Source organism: Aythya fuligula, chromosome 5, assembly GCF_009819795.1.
Source record: "Aythya fuligula isolate bAytFul2 chromosome 5, bAytFul2.pri, whole genome shotgun sequence".
Lineage (NCBI taxonomy): Eukaryota > Metazoa > Chordata > Aves > Anseriformes > Anatidae > Aythya > Aythya fuligula.
The window spans coordinates 52,837,636-52,857,308 of NC_045563.1; positions in this window are offsets into that span (position 1 = coordinate 52,837,636).

The following is a 19,673-nucleotide window of genomic DNA, read 5'->3' on the forward strand; positions in this document are numbered from 1 at the left end:
GAAATTAATCCACTGTCTGCCGACAAGGTTTACCTCATCCTTTTCCTTCAGGGAAAAATTGATCCCCAATTGTCTTGATGCCACCGTGTCTCTGACTGTCAGATTGCTGTGAACGCACAGAACTCAATGCCCGTGAACACGGTGGTTGGATGGAGATCGACTGCTCCACATCTCTGGCTTACCGTGAGAGCAGCGAGAGGCACTGCTGCTGCTTGGCAAATAGAGATCAATGGTGAACTTGCTTTTGGGAATAGGTCTCCAGGCTTGTCTCTCAAGACCTAGGTTGTGTGGGCTGTAGCTGAAATCATGGCTACAAGTCAAGCTGCAGAGCCAAGAATCCTGTTCAGCTGATAGTTGTGGAGGAGAGTTGGCTGGTCCTGTCCTTGTTGCCACAAATCTGCTCTGCCTGTTTCCAGAAGTAGCCTTGGGAACCTGCAGGAGGCATTAACTGCAGTACTGGTGGGAAGGGGCAGGAGACTGCAGTGAGGTTTTGATTATCTCCAAAACAGATACTTTGCAACCTCTCTGGGCAGTCTGTGTTTGACTGCCTTTGCAGTTTAAAAAACTGTTTTACTGTGTTGGCGTAGAATTTAGTGTTTCATTTATTTATTTATTTATTTATTTTGCCTCTGGTACTCTCACATGGCACCACTGAGACAAGTTTGGCTCCGTCTTTGTTTACATCCTCCCATCAGGCATTTATGCACGTTGATGAGATTTCCCCTGAACATTTTCTCTAGGCTGAGGAGTCCCACCTCTCTCAGCCTTTCCTTGTGTGAAAGGAGCTCCAGTCCCTTTGTCCTCTTAGCAGCCCTTTGCTGGACTCACTGCAGGAATTCCCTGTCTGTTCTGTGTTAGGGCATCCAAACTGGAGACAGCGCTCCAGCTGTGGCCTTACCAGTGCTGAGTAGAGGGGATAACCTTTCTCAACCTGCTGGCAATACTTTCTGAATGCAGCCCACAGTGCTGTTTTCTCTCCTTGTTGCAGCTGAACAAATCTAATTTCTCATCTTATAAACAGGGAATGCTTGAATGTGAAATGCAAAAAGATTTTCAACACTAAATAGCACTTGCCTTTATGGATTAAGAAAAGAAGAATATTTAAGCTGCCGTGTAATCACCATGTCAGTAATGCTTAACAAGACATGACTTCTGTAATGTCATATGTCCTATTCTGTGCTGAAATCATTAACTAAAAGAAAAATTGTGACAAAATAAGCTAAAATGACATTTCTCGCCCTTTGCTGCGCTTCTTTTTCATTGTTGTTAAGCTCAAAAGAGGAAAAAATGACTTTGGGGAGGGAGGAAATACTGGGGACTTTTGTCTGAACACTTGATTTCAGTAAAACTGTTCGGTTCTTATTGAACTTTGATTTCATCAAAACATTTATCTTCTGACTGGTGGGAAAAAGACCAGGTGAGACCTTCACCACGCGTTATTTAGAACCAAGAGGTTCTAAAGAGGTCTGTGGTTGAGGAGATGGGCAATCCCTGGCTCCTTTTAAAAGCAGTGCTGCAAATGGCCTGCTTTTTGGTGCTCTGTGGAAGTGTCGTGGCTGAGCATTGCCACCTCAGCACTGGGGCTGGTGTGGATTTGGGGTTAGGGCAGGTCTGAAATTTATGATTGCCCATCCCAGAACAGAACTTACACTGGGCGTTTGTGGTGTCAGATAGACAGAACTCCTCAGGATCGCACAATGGGAACTCATGTAAAACAAGTTCATTTGGCTGTTGTTTTCTTTCTTTGTCAATCAAAATGTGAAGCCCCTTCCCAGCGGGGCTGGTAAAACTGGCAGTCAGCCTCAAATGTCATTATCTCAGAAGTACAAAATCTCCTTGGATTATTTCTGGGATGCCCCAAAATGAAAAATCACACTTATTTCTAGCCTACATTAAGACTTGAGGACAAAAAGGTTGTTGGGCCACTGCTATCCCATTATGTCTGCTGGTCACGGTGGAGATTCAGGAGGTGGGTACTGATGGATAAAAATCATGTACACAGAAGCAAAAGATATAGTCTGTTATTGAAGTGTGGTGCTTAAGGTTTGAGTGCATGCTTTATTTTTGTTGTTTAAATCATACCTAAGAACATCTGTCCTAAGGCTCAGTTTCCTTCCTTGGTAGGGCTGCCAACTTTTTTACTCTGTGTGCAATGTGGGATGTGCAGTCTCCTTGTTAGTAATGACACCACTGTTCTTAGTATATGATCGTATGGGAAAATTATGCAGGAACGATTCCAAGCAGACAGTGTCTTGGTACAGTATTGCACTCCTACTTGAGTCTCTTAAGCTCTTCCATACAAAATATTATCGCTGTATCAACAAAAACAGAAGAGCAAATTTCTTTAAAATGTTATCCTCTGAAAGAGGCTTTCTGAGGGCAGGTAATAGCCAAGAGACTTTGGCTAGATGATCTATTACTTTTAGGCAGCATGCAGTGACTAATCCACTGGGCTTTATGGATCTATTTAAATTAGATATATGCAGGCAGTGCATTATTTATAACCAAAAGCATGAATAATTCAACATGCCCACTCCTAGCAGGTATCCAGCTTGTGCCAGAAGTCTGCAGTAAATGCTTGCTTTCAGAATTATGAAGACACTATCAGATAACAGCCTGTTTTGCTTGTACGCTCCACTTTGCTCTGTCTCCTCTGCCTTTTGTATCTTTCTAGCTCAGCTCTACCTTTTGTCTGGGGAAGAAGAACAAATGATGTATTCTCTCCATTATTCCCTTCATCTGGAGATGACATGCTATGTCTAAAACAAATTATGTAAATCCATTTAGGCTCAATGCATTAATTTCATTTCTGTTTCATTGTGATGGAGACAGAGGAATAGTCAAGAGAAGGGACTTGAAGACAGCATGGCAAGAGGACAGCTTGGGCTCTGCTGTGCCCCAAGACTAGTTGTGGCCACACGGCCCTGTTGGAAAGTGTATGTGGCAGCACCCCTTTCTATCTGTGCCCAAATATTCTGTTTACATGGCTTAGCAGTCATTATGGATGGTATCTGAGCATGAAGTCTTGGACACCCAGTGGGGAAATAGGCTGTGTGTGCAATGGATGGAAGCTACGCTCTGGACATTGCTAACAAAAAAATCTGGCACTCAGACCACTGCATTGTGTAGGCATGCAAGGCAGTTTTCAAAGATAATCAGCTCAAAGACAGTTTCACTGGGACACTGAGATTCAGTTGCTTCCAACACAAGTTATTTCCCTGCAATTTTTTTCTTTTCTTTCCGTCAGTGCCACCTTAGTGACATCTAAACTCCAGACCCCGGAGAAATTCAGACTGCCTACTGTCTGGCTGTCTTGTCTCCTTACAATCAGTGACCTGAGTGAGGGTGTTTGGTAGGAGGTTTTCTGCTGCTTAATCTTCTCTGAAATTTGGACACCACAGGAGGTTTTGTTTGTTTGTTTTAACTCCAGTGCAAGCAACACAATAGACTAGATTTATCTGGTCTAGATTAATCTCCCCATTCTGAGTCAGAGCTTCTCTGAGTGAGTTTACAATACTTTTACTTGTTTCTGCCCAATCCCAAGAGTAGCCAGTTAATTGCAATTAGGTTTCCAAACACCAGATATCCTGAACAATTTGGGGAAGAAATAACAATTCTTCAGAACACATGACATGCTGAGATTTCCACACAAAAACAAATGCAGCAGAGATCTTCTGGTTCCCTGCAGAGGAAGACAGAATGCAAGTGCTCTAGCAGTCAACATCATTATAAAATCCTTAGCTGACTGTTACTGAATCATGGAAGAATTGTTGAGGTGCTTTGCTGGGAACTAAAAACGTTGATTCAAGCTCCCTGTCTCTGTGGCTACAGATAATTCATAGTTTTCTGTATTTCGGGTCCCAATCTGTACATCTGAATAACGACACCTCCCTAATCAAAGCAGTAATATGAGGAAAAATGCACCAAAGATAGTGAGGCACTTGGGTATTGTGGTTTGGAAAGGAGGTAGAGTTAGCTAAATATGATAGATAAAGTGCTTCTCATGCAATAGCTCCAGAGAGATCACTTCTGTAGCCACTGAAATAGGGCAGTTGCAAAGAACAGTCAATTTATAATAGTGTATGGCAACATTACACAAATTTAGATACAAATCAGGATTAAAAATCCTGCAAAGATACTGCACGGAATTGTTAGGCCAGATGATTATGAGCTCTGAATGGAAAATTGCTGGCATTTAAGATCTTGAGGTGTGTCACAGGGTCTTTAACAACATGATCTTAGTAAACTGTATGACTAAATAATACTCCTGGGTGTTGCTTCAAGACTGAGGGAGGAAAAAAAAAAAAGAAACATAACTGTGTTGAGTCATTTGCATGTCTCCCGTTGTCTCCTGACTTTTTGTTTTCTTCCCCTTCCTCCTGGAAGTCTCTTATCAAAGCACTGCCCTTAGCTGACATGGCTTAATGGGAGAAATCAGCAGAATCTCCAGACGTAGAAAGTCCAAATGTGAAAGAAGGTATTCTCTGGCAAAATGATGGTATCCTTAATTGGGAATAAGCAATAGGGTCTGTTTCAAATGCTAAGTAAAAAATCCTGCCAAACTAGTGTGAATCTTTCATGATACATTTTTCCTGTTTTGGCATCTTAATGACTGCTTATAATTCCCTTGTGCATATGCAGTCAATCAGTGACAGAATCCTTTCACAATCTCCCATTGTTTGCCTCCATCAGAGGAGACAGCTTCTGCGCTCCAATGTGAGGATTAAGCTCATCATGACAAGAGATGAAAGCCTCACGGAATTGCAGTGTGATCTCTAGATAAAGTGTCTTTCCTTCTTAATGATGGTATTGGGCTCAGAAGGGAAAATTCCTTCCAGGTACAGCAAATGATCAAAGAATTAGTGTCACTTCATAATGTGTGATCTGAAGCTGAGGTGTGACATAGGTATAAAAGGTTTATGATGGGTTGAGAGCCGTGCGGTGTGACATACAGCTTTGAATGGTCACAGAATGACCACGGTGGTTATGCTGCTGGTTCTGCTCCAAGATCCTCATCAGTCCAACAAGGTCAACCAATTAGGGGGCAGAAATTCTAGTCCAATGATGCCTTGCATATGAATTTTAAGATCTCAAAAGCAATATCTGAAAGTCTTTTGAGGTGGGGAAGACATGAGCTTTTGTTAAACCTTGTTAGAAGTTCAGTAGCCAGTCAGAGCTGAAACACCAGTATCAGATTCTCTGGCCAGTCAGAGCTGTGCTGACTGATGAGCTGTGGAAGTCAACTCCAAACATAACTTCTATCTGCTGCTTTCTGTCTTTCAAGATATTCCTAGAAAACGAAATGCAAGTCATACCCAAGTGATGAAGGAATTTGGGGCCTAAAAGCTTGTCTTTGTTTGCTTCTATTGCCCATAAACTTTGCTCTTTCCATCATAGCTACTGACTATCATTACGTGCTTGTAGGAAAGAGAGCTTTTCTCAAACCTGTATTGGCAAGATATTTACCGCTTAACTGCTCCTCCTCATAGGTACTTGAACACCAGTAGCATGATGTGGTGGAGTTGTGTGTCAATATCACCATCGTAAATCCAGAAAAAAGTTTTGTAAAGAAGTTGAGAAAGGAAGAAATAGATAGGAAATAAAATGTGTATGTGTATTTTGTTTGCTTTGGAGAATGCTAAATGTACATAACCTAATCACTACAGTATCCAAGTAATTTTAAAATAATGGTGCATTTACTCTCCTAAAATCCTATCTGCAAAACTGAGATAATGTTTCTCTGCTTATCTGGGGAACTAAGGCAAGCAAGATTAATGCAAGATCTCTTTGGATGCAAAGAGCCTGGTTTTTAGTGTATTTTTCCAGGGTAGGCTTCTCAGAATACCAAGCATCTAGAAGCTATTGCAGGGAGAGATCTGTATAAGGCCCCATAAAAATCTTTTTGCCCTTTCTGCCATTTCTGCCACACATAACTGGTCAGGTTCCATGTGGAATCGAACAAGCTGGAGGTGTGTACACCAAATGCACAAGAAAGACAAAGCATATTTAGATGACCAGGAACTTGATGACTGTGTTCTGTGCCAGTTTGAGTGAGCAGCTCCAACTGAAGGGGGAAAAGACAGAAGAAAACCATCCAAAGAGCTACTGACAGATGGCAGTACTGCCCATGCAGCATTCATTGCTTATCCAGAAGACCATGGTGTGGCTTTCAAGAGCAAAGGGAGCACGCACAAACCTATTCTGTCTGTGTTCATTGGTGACCTTGGCTAGCCGTGAGGTTTGTGGGAGCTCTGCTGATCACATTGTGTATGCTGCTTCCTACATCTGACATCGTGCCCACACGTCAACCTCAAAGAAGAACCATCTCCAGTATGATGTCTTGAGTGTTGGGGAGCATGTGTATCACTAAGTGTTCCTTTGAGGATTCAGAAAATGGAGTAAGGTAGAAGAATTTCCAGTCCTTGGATGCAGTGTGAGGAGCAGCAGGAGCACATCTCAGATTCTGCAGCTTGATTTAAAAATCTGTTGGTGGATTGAAGGCAGCAGCTGCCCTTGGTGGTTAGCAGCCCGAGCAGGGTCATCTCTTTCCTGCTACCCCTAGGGCAGCTCAGTGCATGCCAAAGTGCGAACTCCACTAATGCACTAGAGTCTTCCCATACCAGTTTGCATCTGGGTTGACCAGCAGTTCATTTAAGCTCATTCCTGTCTGATAGGGCTGTGAGAGATTAGCTGAGGTAATCCTGTTCAGTTTCTGGTGAAGAATCTCCCTGAAAACAAAAAGCAGGCTCAACAGACATTTTGTTGGCAGGTGCTGAAGAAGGAGAAAGGCCTTGGTCTTGAACTCCTTCAGCCCTAGATATTCCCTGTCTGGCCCACCAAAGCAATGTAGGAAGTCTGCAATGATGCCATCTCTGGCATATCTACCTCTGGGATAAATTAAGGGCTTCATTTCTGAGGGCTATCCATTGACAACTTTTTACTCGGTGCTAAATTTACTGAAGGTTGAAGGAAATTGCTAAGCATAATATTTGGATTTATGGACTCTTTCTTGTGAGACATGTTCCCTTTGAATATCATTCAGACTAGGAAATAAGTTAAACGAAGCTGTTGTAATTCTGCAGCATGTCAAGCATGATCCCATGGTGTGAGATCTTCCTTTATTAAACAGCGTACAGAGCAGAATAGCTCTTACCTTGGGCAATGACACAGAGCTTCAGCTGGAACTTTCTTTAATGTGTTCCTCTGTTTTCAACCCTCCCACTCTCCCAACGTACATCTTGCTCCTTTCATTCCCTGCATTTATTCTTGTAACCACCACTTTTCACTCCTTGTGATGCTTTTTAAGACTCATCTTTCAAGTTACCTCCATTCAAACCAGGGCAATAGAAACCTTTCTTCCATTTGCCACAGTTTACTTCTGTGTTTGTGCGTCTGTGTGGATCCTTCCCCAAGGTACAGTGATTCAACAATGCTGCTGTGGATGATTTTTTTCATTATTTTTATTTTTTACTGACAAGGAGAACAGGGTTGGATATTACGGGATGAGAAAGCCAGAGATTTGAGAGATTCCTGTATCAAACTGAGACTTTGTCTTGTTTGAAGTTTTTGTATGAAAAGTATAAAGCAGACTATCAGCTGAAGCCAAATATTTGACTTAAGTTTTAACTGCTTCAATTTCAAAGCAATCACTCTATACCAAAGAATAATTCCTCATTTTTGAAAACATCAAAACAGTGTTTAGATGACTTGGAATTTTTTTCAAGATGCAAATTGGAAGGAGGGGAGGGGGAAGGTTGAAACTCAGCTTTTCCCACAGGACAAACTGAGTCAGTGAGTTCTCTTGAAACGTTTTATGGAAACACTTTCTGACCAGCATTATCAAATCTATAGCTGTCCTCACTTTCCCTGTGAAACTAGTCCTGGACAGGTAAAACCATCTTAGATTTGGCTATGCTTGGGTTTTAATTCCATTCCGTGTCAAACTTTGTGGCTGAAGCACGTTAAGGACATTGATGGAGCACACTGAGGTGTCGAGCAGAGCTACCTGTGCTAGTTAGGTACTGGCAGCATGGCCATGTTAGTCTCTTGCTGTGCTCTGCCTGCTGATCAGTGTACGCTGGCCTGTGTAAGGTGCCAAGGTAGCACAGTTGGACTGCCTCCAATACCCCAGTTAGCTTTTCTTAAAGATACAAACTTTGTTGTGCAGATACAAACTACTCGGCTGTTCTGTGTCAGTAAATCCTTTCTTTGCACAGAGGAATGCAGCTGAATTGCAGCTTTGGTTGCAGATACGAGCAAAATCTGAACTGAAATCAAGTGCAGCTCTGGCTTCCCTTGTTTCGACTGTTATTCTGTTCCTCATACTTTGAATTTTTTGATCTGTGCCAGACAGAACAGACAATTCTCTTTCCTTGTTCTGCAGAGTGCTGTGTGTGTTCACAGTACAGTACCGACCACGCTTAGAGTGAGATAAACATAATTTTAAATGAAGAATTACTGTCTCACACTTTGCAATAAGTGCTGGGGAACCACCACATAGGAGACAGCAGGGACCAAGCAAAATAGCAAGGAATGAATTTACTGTTTGCAAATAGCAGAAGACTAATTTCTCACTAGCTACAGAACAAGAGCTGTGCCGAAGTATCTGTCAGCACTGAGACCTTGGAGGAGTGAAATGCAGCTGGAGGACAGTGGCCATTTTCAGTAGAGCTTGCCATGTTGGAATGAACCAGAGCAGCCTGCAGAGAAATACATCTCTGCTGTGAGCTGAATTCAGATTAGACTCCTAAAATGTGTCTTTTTCCCATATTTACCCAAGACAGACTGTAACGAGTAGATGTTGGCAGCATCTACTGAGAACCAAAATGGCCGAACAGGGAGCTGATGAATAAAAATTGTTCAGTTGTCCCATTTCTCAGCAGCCTCCTCGCTCATATCTCACCAAATGACTGAAAAAAAGGAAGGCAGAGACTGAAGATGCTTCTGGGATTGTAAGCATTGCACAGTGGGCACTGTGCCTGTTGGAGGCCTCAGAGACTTTGCTCAAAGCTAATCATAATGCCTATTTCTTTACAGTAAGAGTGCTTCCCTGCTCCAGTCACCTTGGTTGATTGGTGTTTGTGGGGTTGTAGGGATTTTTTATTGTTTTTTTTTTTTATTATGATGTCAAACAGCATCTGGCTGTGCACAGTGAGCTGTCTGGCAGAACCCCCGTGTTCTGGTGTCACATGTTTCTCTGAATGAAGTCATGTGGGAGAATGGGGCAAAGGGGAAAAAGAATAACCTTAAAACTACTTGGGAGCTGATGTATGAATTCTAGCTCATGTTGTATTTTCTCTTCCTTCCTTCCATCTCTCTTGTGTTCTGTCCTACCAGTAAAAGCACACTGGCATAAAACCAAAATGGATGCAACTGAGGTTTTCCTATTCGTATGCTAAGCTTCCTTGCCTTAAAGAGCCTTTTGGCACAAAGAAGCTGGCTCTCGCCCACATGGCCCTTGGGGTAATCTGAATACCTGGAGCTCATTGATACCTAATATAGCTGTTGCACTGAAGTTAACTTCTTCTATGCATTGGTACTGATAGCACAACTGCTTGTGCTCAACGGGATACCCATACGATGCTGTACCAGGTGCTCAGCATCTTGTAGGCTGGTGAGTGTTAGTTACTGACACTGGGCTGAAACGACAAAAGACTCTGGTGTTAATGGAGTTATCATCCCAGAAACGTATTGTGTCTTCCTCTGGTAGCACACCCTACCTGGACCAAGATATGTAGAGAAGCAGGTGATGGAGGAGGTGGGGTGGAGGAAGTAGGAGTGAATATGGGAAAATTGTCTGTTTTTTTTTCTTTTCTTTCCTGGTCTTTGCTTGTTTCCCGGGCTTTATTCTTGGTTCAAGCCCTGTGCAGAGAGAAGAGACACAGCCCCGTATAAAGGCTTATGTAACAAATGTGCTTTCCTTACAAACTTCCTTTAGTCATTTTAACCTGTGGCTCACAGGGGGTCAAAGTGATGTCTCATTGCTATGACCTGGCAATTTTCTCATGGTTTTATGTACTGATGCTGCGTGCTGTTTAGATCAGCTGTACCCTTGTCCTTCTTAAGCTCAAGCCTTGGCAACAGTGATGATGGAAATGCCAGTACTGCCTCAATATGTCATTTCACATTGGTCTCCCGAGACAAGAAGGCCACTTGTTTCCAGAAAGGCACAATAATTTGTGTCAGCTCGTTAAGCTGGCATACTGCTGATTCAGGCACCAAGCTCTAAAGAAGCACTTTGTCCTGGCTCTGTAATGGCCTGTCCCTTTTAGTCCCTAGGGTATAACAGGCAAACGTTCCTGGAGGGAAAGGTCAGAGAACTCAGGGAGATTATCATCATCAGACTGAATTAAAATTGATGCTGAAAATATATGATTTGAATACAGCTTTAAATAACTGGAGGAGAAGAAACAATCTATCTCAGTGTACAGATCTGTATGTATCTCAGGGAATATAGTGTTATAGCACTACAGCATGGGGGGAAGGGGGGGAGGTCTCTTCGCAATAACATTTTCTGATCTCTTGATATTAAACAAACCAACTTCTCCAGATGAAAACTTCAGCCCCAAGTTATGTGCTTAATTGGATGAAGGACTCTAATATAGCTCTAATTCTTACAGCCTCTCTCTAACACATGCTTCACCTCCCTTTCCTTTTTACTTTTAAATCACTGCAAATATTGCTAGACAAGCTGAAAATAGCCCTACCATTCAGTTTTCCTATTAATTGGAAAATTAAAAAAAAAAAAAAAAAAAAAAAAAAAGTCTTCCATTTTGAGTGCTGTGTTTTTTTGCTCAGTGCTTGCTTCAATTTGGTAGTTTCAAAGGATTTATATAAAAACCTCCTAGCAATTGCATAGAGTGTAATTATTGAGTCACGCTTCTAATTTTGCTATATAAAACAAAAAGAGGAGGGGGTTGAGCAATGTTTATTTCTGGGTTTATATACCTTTTCTCTTTAATAAACCTAATCTACGGCCAGTTATGTAAATGGGCTTTAAAAGGGAAATTAAAATTTTATTGCAATACCTTGCAAAAGGGTAGTTGAAACTGAGAAACTAAAGAGCTTGCCCTCTTCCTCAAATTTGCAAAACAAATCCTGAATAAACTTATTTTTGAGATTTGTGGTCCTGTGCCTTCTGTGCCAGCAGCATTAGTTTAGAGTTTTACTTACACTTACAGACTGCTGACCCTGACTCTTTCTGGGATCAGAAAATCTAAAATATCATCAGTAAGTGTGAGCTTGGCAAAATTTACTATCTTCTTGACAGACTTGCATATAAAGTTTGAGATTTCTCAACCAGTAGATCCCAGAAGTCACTCAGCTGTGAGTCTATGTTTAATTGCATATGGTTAAAAACTCATAGAAGTTAGCAGCAGACATCTTTTGTCTTGAAATATGGTTAAAGTTCATGTGCAGATATCCTATGAAAATTTGGGTATAGACCTAAACTGGAGTTTTTCTTTGGTCATCACAACCAGGAAGAACTGCTGTCAGTACATCTTGATTGCCATCCTAGTATCATGAAGTCTTCAGATCATTTTTGACCGTGATTTTGGAAGGGCTTCCATGTGCTGGAAGTCGTTCTTTTTTGTTGATGTTGTTGTCTTTTACGTGAGCATAACTGGAACCACTGAATACACACAGTGCTGTTTAACACACTTTTTGATTCATGGAATCGATTACAGAACAGCCCAGGTTGGAGGCAAGCTCAGATCATCAAGTCCAACCTTTCTGTCACAGTCTTTTTCTCCCTGTCTCTCAGCATAATAATCAGGACAGATGTTTCCCGTATACTTTATCTTTTATTTAAAAGAAAAACAGCTATCAGGAACACTTCTTATGCAGTTTTTTTGTTTAGATGCTGTTTCATACAGAAAATTCTAACTCAAAAGGGAAGATGATACTTCTGACATAGTGAACTTTCAGTAAAAGTAAACTCAATGATCAGCATGTCTGCTAACATACTTTTTAGGCATTTGCATTACTTAGCTGCTTTAAGAGTTGTATTTTCAGCCTTTCATTGCTGAATCAATTGGATTTGTATCTCTTTTACTCTTCATTTAACTCTTCTTTATTTTTTTTAATAGCAGATATCTGTATAATCCCTTGAGTAGCATTCAATTCTTGTGTCAATTTATGGAGAACTGCTAATAAGTTTGGAGTAGCTTTTAGTCTTTGAATTTAGGCATTAAGTGGTCTTAATGAGGGAAATCTGGAAACAGAGATATGCCTGATGAATGCTGACTACCCGTAGCAAAACAATAAAAGAGGCCTCCTTGGTCCTAGCTCTAGCTTCCACCTAAAAGAAGGCAAAGTGGTCACCAGCAGGGATAAATTAAACTTGCCAAAAGCTGTCAGAAGTGGCACTGCCACATGCTGTATCTCATAATCCAAGAAAAGCCTACGGGAGGATGTTGTGTGAGCTACAGCAGAAGGATATGTTAAGCATGGTTTTCTCCCTGGTCATCGGAGTGACTGATTACATGATTTAATCATTTCCTTGAGACAAAGAACCTAATATTGCTTTTAAGAGGGGAGAGGGACACAGTATATATTAGCTGTACATCCAAGCAGTAGTAATAGAAAATGTTCTGTTCAAGAGGGCAGAAAGGATCTGATTAAGTGTGTTTGTGGAGGATGCACAAAAATTGCAGAATTGCTGAGTTCATTTCTCTGTGGGCTAAACAAGATCTAGACATTTGGAGTTCCTCAGGGTTGCTTGTACATTTGGGAAGCTTTGAGTATTTTGTATGAAACACTGTTCTTCACGTGTCCTCAGATTTGTTAAATTAGAGATGAAAAAGTGCAGTTTAAATTTGCATAAAATAAGTCTGTATGTGTGTTTCTCACTTAAAGCCTCATTCTCACTGCAGTACTCAGAATTAAACCAAAAACTTTTTTTCCCCTCCCCCCTGTATTTTCTATATCTGTTCAATTGCATTGTTCAAATGTTGGTGGAATTACAGAGTATCCTAATGAATTTAAAAGAAGCAAATAAAACTTTGGGTTTATCCTCCATCTGCATTCTAAGATTAAGCTGGATTTTAAACGTTCTGAGACTGGATGTATCTCATTAGGTCTTTACTGACACTTGGAGCAATGCAGCCTCCATAATGGAGGGTGGGCAGCTACCCTGTCGGTAACAGTGGAGCTCAGAAATGCAGAAATCTGTAGTCTCAGATGATGCAAATGAGCATTCATTGCAGTGAGCGATGCCAACTTATACTTACTGAGGGTTTTTGCTCTTAAGCAAACAGAAAATTCTTTTAATGATCTTCATCATGAGATTTCAGGTTCAGTTGTTCTTCAGGTCAAATAGTTTTGTAGTTCTTAACTTCTTCCCATATTCTTTAGCTGCTTAGCTTGATAAGCACCTTTGAATAATGAAAGCAACTAAACTTGAACCAAATGAAATTGTTACAAATCAAAATTGTGTTGTGGGGGAAAAATTAAGATTTTGTTTGAAAACTTTTTTTTTGCTTGTTTTGCTATGGTTTGTGCGGGGAGGGAAATAAACTTGGTTTGCATGGTTTTATCATCATAATAATAATATTTCACAACCTGTCTATCATTCTGAAGTAGCTGTAGGAGTCATGGTTTTTTGTTGTTGTTTTGTTTTGTTTTAATGAAAGCCTGTTAATATCTAGGGTAACTTTTCAAGGCATTTATATTAGAAGTCAGAATACTAATGGATTCACACAAACCAGAAAATTCACAAGTGAGCTTTCCATCAAAGCTTTCTTGAAATATTCTTTCCAGATCAAGTAATCTAACCTCAGGGTTTAGAGAAATATCCCATCTGACTTCACAGCTGTGAATTTCCTTCCAAAACTAATTCCATAAACCTGGTTAATTAGATCTGCTCAAAAAGGAAAGATGGGCACCAGTGTCTTACTTATACTCAACAGGCAATACATAGAACATATGAATGGTTGGGGGGAGACCAAAACTACAATTCTTTCTCTGTTTAATTTCATACAAAGACAGATGAATTGCTCAGGAGATGGTATACTGCTTCAAAATGTCTCATGGTCAAGTGACTATGTTTCTGCCTCTCTAGACTGAGTTCACAAGATGCAGCAAGACAAGAATACTACTCTCATATGATTGTTGGAAGAGTTGTTCAGAATATGCTGTTGTCAGTTCACATTTCGGTATTTTATGGCAAGTGAAAGCACTTCTAAAGGTGGAGTTGAGATGTCACTGAATATCCTGAAACTTAGTACTTAGAGTACATATGGAGGAGAATTGGATTCATACCTTTACTTGGGATTGAATTTATGTTTCCTACATACATACATGTATGTGTGTGTATATATATATTTATATACTTCCTATATGGGCTTGAACTTATGTTTCCTATATACAGAGAGAAGATGCTCTATTTCAGTACTGAGTTGAAGGCAGAGCACCTTATTTTCTAAGCCCCCTGTGAGCGGAAGATGTGTTCTGAGAATGCCAAGGCTTGTTGGGAAGTGTGACGCAATTTGCACTCCTGCCAGAACTGTGGCAGCAAGATGTGAGGCTCTGAATTGGTGTCGTGCTGTGTAACCACTAGCAAAAAGAATGAAATAGGGGGCATACAAGATTGGTGAAAAAGAAAATTATCGTGATACCTAACATAACAGCGTGTTCCCTTTGCAGCCGTGGTTCTTTGTCCTCTTCCTCTGTGCTATTCTTTTTCAGGGCATATCTACAAAGGGATGTTTGGGTTGAATTTTAAAGAATATGGCCCAATCTGTACTGTTGCTAGCACAGTGTTTTGTTGGTTGAAAATTGGCAATGTGGTACGCAAGTGACAGCCATGTCAGCAACAAAACCCTAGTGCTTCTGCTGCTTCTTTGGAAAAAAAATAGACCCTCAGTTCCTATTATCTGTTCTTCACTGGAAATCTGGTAACAATCCTTTGGCTGCAACTATAGGCTGTGTTTGGGAAGGAACTTGATTATATATACTGTACTTTCATTAGAGTATTTTGTGGCTATAGCATACTGTCAGATAACAATATTACAGTCAGCCTGAATTAATCTAATTGAACTAAAATAAATGTATTTCAAAATGATCATCTATAGCGGGAGTCTAGTGTGTTTTAAATGTAAAGCCTTGGGAATTCAGTTTAGCTCTCTCCTGAGTGTCCTTATACAGAAATGACCTCAGTTACTGTGTATTAAAGTGCTCAGCAAAAAGGAGCACCCTGTTTCTGGTTGTCTCTGACAGTTACTATAATAAATCTTAATTAAAGAACAGGCAGTAGAGGTCAGGACTCCTGAGACTGCTGTACTAATCACAGGTCCATGCAGCATTCCTGGTCGCATCAGCACTTCACAGGTGATGTGCTTTGCGGGTACACTCACCAAGACGTGCATCTTGCAAGTGCAAAGCAAACACAGCCACGATCGGTGTACTCTGTGGTGTTGGTTTCCCGGATAATTTCTATAGAAGTGCTCTTGCTGAGAGCTGCTGTGGCATGGAGCAAATTTACTCAGTTATGGCAGACATGTGTAGTATGGTGTGTATAGGAACAGGAATACAGTTGTGTGCATGCAATCTGATCTGATATTTCATCTAGTTATGATTCATTTGTGCCACTTAATTACTGCATTCAAGGTCTTCTGTAATAAATGTGTTTTCTTAACCTACAGTCTCTAAGCTACTAGACTAAGAATTCTGTTATAATTGAAAAGCTATTTGGGAACACTCCAATCATTTTTTTTTTGAAGTAAAAAACACACAACAGCATACTAAGAAGGCAATTTACTCACAGTCAGAAGAGCAGGTCACGCTGTTTTAGATTGTCGGTGGGTTTTCAGTAAGTTTAGACCTTTTAGATTAGGTTTTTCTTTTTTTCTTTTTTATTTTTTTGGAATGGACTCCAGGTTTTAAGCAGTCTTGTCTGAAATGTTCACTGTTGCATACAGCAGAAGATTTCAAGCATATAAGGCATGTGACAGCTATTAATAAAGAATCCAATATCATCTAAACATTACGATAATTTGAGAAGTATTATGCATCATGATCTGCTGTTGTCTGTGTCTTCCAAAAATTAAGGAAACACTGAAAGCCAGTTCATGTGCCCTTGGGATATGATTTCACTTCTCTTGTCTAAAAACATTATCAAATCTGTACTTTTAGGAAAGACATTCTAGCATGTAAACATGTTTTTTTCTTGTTTTCAGCTCTTACATCCATAACATCGTTATGGATGTTGAAATTGAAAGGCTTTCCTTTGTCAATGAAATCCATGTAAATACAATTTAACCCATAAAAAACAATTCTTTTATTACTAATTACAAGGAAAAAAGAATCCTACTTCGGAAAATGCATAAAGTTGATTTATATTATAAGCTGTATCAAATGCATTATAGCTACAGTATGATGAGACACTTCAACTAGAATATAATAAAATCCATATTTGACTAGGAACAAACTGATATTTTTAGGTATATGCAGTTTGCCAGGCTTACTTGGTGGTATGCATCCTAACGGGTAATTTTCAGACTTACTTTCTAAAACCAAGGAATCGAATATATCCCTGCTCCAAAGCACTATGAGATTCTTTTGTTTTAGTTAGAAGAAAATGTTAGCGTTTTCATTTCCCGTGCACTAACTGAGGTAGAGCTGCTTTGTCTTTATTTGAATGGTGGGGCACACCAGTATCTGTATGATGCATAAACAGTATGTGCAATGTTTAATTGCATGGGACACTTATTTTTTGCTGGAATTTCTGTAATATTTTCAAAACAAAGTATATTCGATTAAATGAACTCCAGGGATTATTGAACTGTATCAGGGCTTCATCTTCTCTACCAGTTTGAATTAAAATAACAGCTGGAGGAATCATGGATATCTGAGGGCTCCTAAGTAAGCAAATCTTGAATAGGTTTGTCTAGAGTTAGTCTGTGGACATATGGTAATGGATTCTCCTCTACAGTCCTATGTCTACATCTGAAGTAGCTTAGAAATTAAATATCTGTCTGGGAAGTCTGTTTTGAAAAAGCTTCAAGCAGATTCTGCGGCATGTAGGATCAGTACAGATTGAGGTGCCTTACCTCTGTGCTTTCTTTCCTGTCACTACTCTGTCGTTGTATAGTTGTGGGTCCTCATTGAATTTATCAAATAATAAACTGCTTTGTGCAGCCTTGTAGGGCAGTATGAGCACGTACCAAATCTCCTCAAAATCATAAAACTCCTGAGTGGTAATTGTTGCAATGGTTCTTTCTTTGACAGTTTATTGGCATTGTTGGTTTGTCAAATGCTTATGGAGTGCACTCTATAGCATGTAATCTTTCCCCTTCACCCAGAGTCCTGCTGCACTAGCAGTGTACTGCAGTCTGTTGGCCACATAGGCTCCTGGGTCTCAGTGCTCTCCCGAGGTAAGGGTATAATTTGTTCTGGACAAAGCTTTCAGCTGCCACAAGCTGAGCAGGACTTGAGCTGCAACTCTTTGCCCACTTGCTGAGTTTTGCTCCAAAGTCAGACTGATAGGGACCAGGTCTGATCTATTTTCCTTGAGCTATCTGGGCATTGTCACCTGACTCACTGCTTATTGCAGGTGCTTGGAAACTGGTGGTGGTTGTAACACGATTTTGTTCTGCTGCATTTAGTCTTCTAAGAAGTGTTCAGGAGTGTTTTGCAGCTGGCAGAGTAAGGGCTGTGGGGTTTGAAGTAGGAATGGGTTAAGTGTCCAAGATAGCAGGAGACTAGCCTTTTCCCATCTAATGTCTCTATCTTTTCAAAAGCTGCTGTTTTGTTTATGAAATAAGTAAATCAACTATTCTTTTGGAAGACCATGACATGGAAGAGATCATGGGCACAGCTGGAAAACACAGTCCCTACTGAGATCTCCAGGACAGGTGGTGTCCATGTTGACTCTAGGGACAGGAATTATCTCACACGTCGTAGGGGCTGCATGCCCTGAGGACTGGGTAGGAAGAGAGTGTGAATAGAAATTGTCCTCAGGACAGGACAGAGGTGTTTGAAATGCACTGACTTACACAGCTGCTGGGCCACAGCAGGAGAAGATCCGGTACCTTCTCTCAAGAGAAAGGTGACCAGTTCTGTTCACTGAATTGCACAGATGAATACCCCAATAATGGGGTACTGAGGAAAAGGCGAACATCTTAATCAGCATGTGTTTTGTGGGAAGTCGTAGATAGCTGGAATATTCTAACCATAATCATCTGCTTGGGTAATTCTTCAAGCTAGAAAGAAAAGTGCCTAGTGTAGAGGACACCCCAGTGCTAGACACCAAGCAGTGTAATCATCACCAGGGCATCACCTGTGCAGCACTGTGCCTGCCTAGTGGTGAAATACAGTGCCACGCAAGTTTAACCAGCTCCAGAGCAGGAGCTGAGCAAGGGAACTTGAGGATCCAAACTGTGTGTTTCTCTTTAAAGCAGTGTTTGAATATCTGGGACCCTGTTTGAACCTAGCTAACAGAGCATTAGAAACTTTGAAAATGTTTGTACTGCATTCCAGGAGCCTTGAGAGGTCAGCATTTGATATAAATGTTCCTTCTAACAAGACTAGTTTCGTATATTAGGGAAGCAAAGAAATGAAGAACGTGTGATGACCTTTTCTCTTGTTTCTTTTTTACTTCTTAAATTACCTACTCTTCTATGAGTAAGTACCTTACTTGTAACAAAAGAACAAAAACTTAGTGTAAACTTTTGATTTTTTTTAATTTGATTTTTTTTTTTTTTTACACAGTCATTTTGCCTAGTTTTAAGCTATCTTTTCAATGTATAAATAGAGCACGTCTGATTAAGTATTGGCACTAGAACTTCCAACTGGGCTCTGGAAATACAGCTGTCCAGCTGGCTCTGACTCATTCCTACACATAAAAATGCTACAATCTAAAGTCTAATCAACTGTGTGCCTGATGCATGTAAGACAAAGCAGGCTCTCCAGCTTGCTTCTTTTGTACCTGTAACCTGCTGTCTGCCTGTATAGACAAACAAATTTTTCCTTGTGGTAGTGATAGAGTCACTTACTAGATAGAAAGAACTGTAGTCACGTGGAATTGGAGAGACTTTAGTCTAGAGTAAATGAGGGTCTGCATATTTGGCAATTCTGAGAAGTCTAAATTCAACTAGAAAACAGAGTACTGTAATAAATGGAGAGGTGCAAGAAATACGGGTTTAAACAATAGCTAATTGTACATGCTCATTTGTAGGATACTTTTGGTCATTGTTGAAATGATGATTTATAGTAATTTTATACTTGTGTTTAGAGGTTTTAAAATCAGCAATCTAATGTCATAAATGCAGCGGCTTTTGTTATAAAAGAAATGGGACTGAACTACAGGCTTTTTGTTTAGTGGGAAGTTCCATTACTTCTAAAAGGTATTTTCTTAGACTTCCAATTAAAAATAAAAGTGGTTTAGTCTTGCTGTAAAATGGAAATTATGTAGGAAAACTAAGGTCTTGGAATTCAAATTCTTTTGGTTTTAATTAAAAATCAGAATTTGTCAACCTAATTTGACCTCTTATAAATGTTATGGAACTTTTAAAATCAGTTTAATTTAGACATGTTATGGACCAAAACCAAACTGCTTTCATCTTAAAAATGTCACGGTTTCTGCTGTGTTTCCAAAAATTAAACTTCTTTTGTAATGGCTTAAATATAAAAGCTGATGGAAACATTTTTCATATGAAAAACAAAATTGGCAG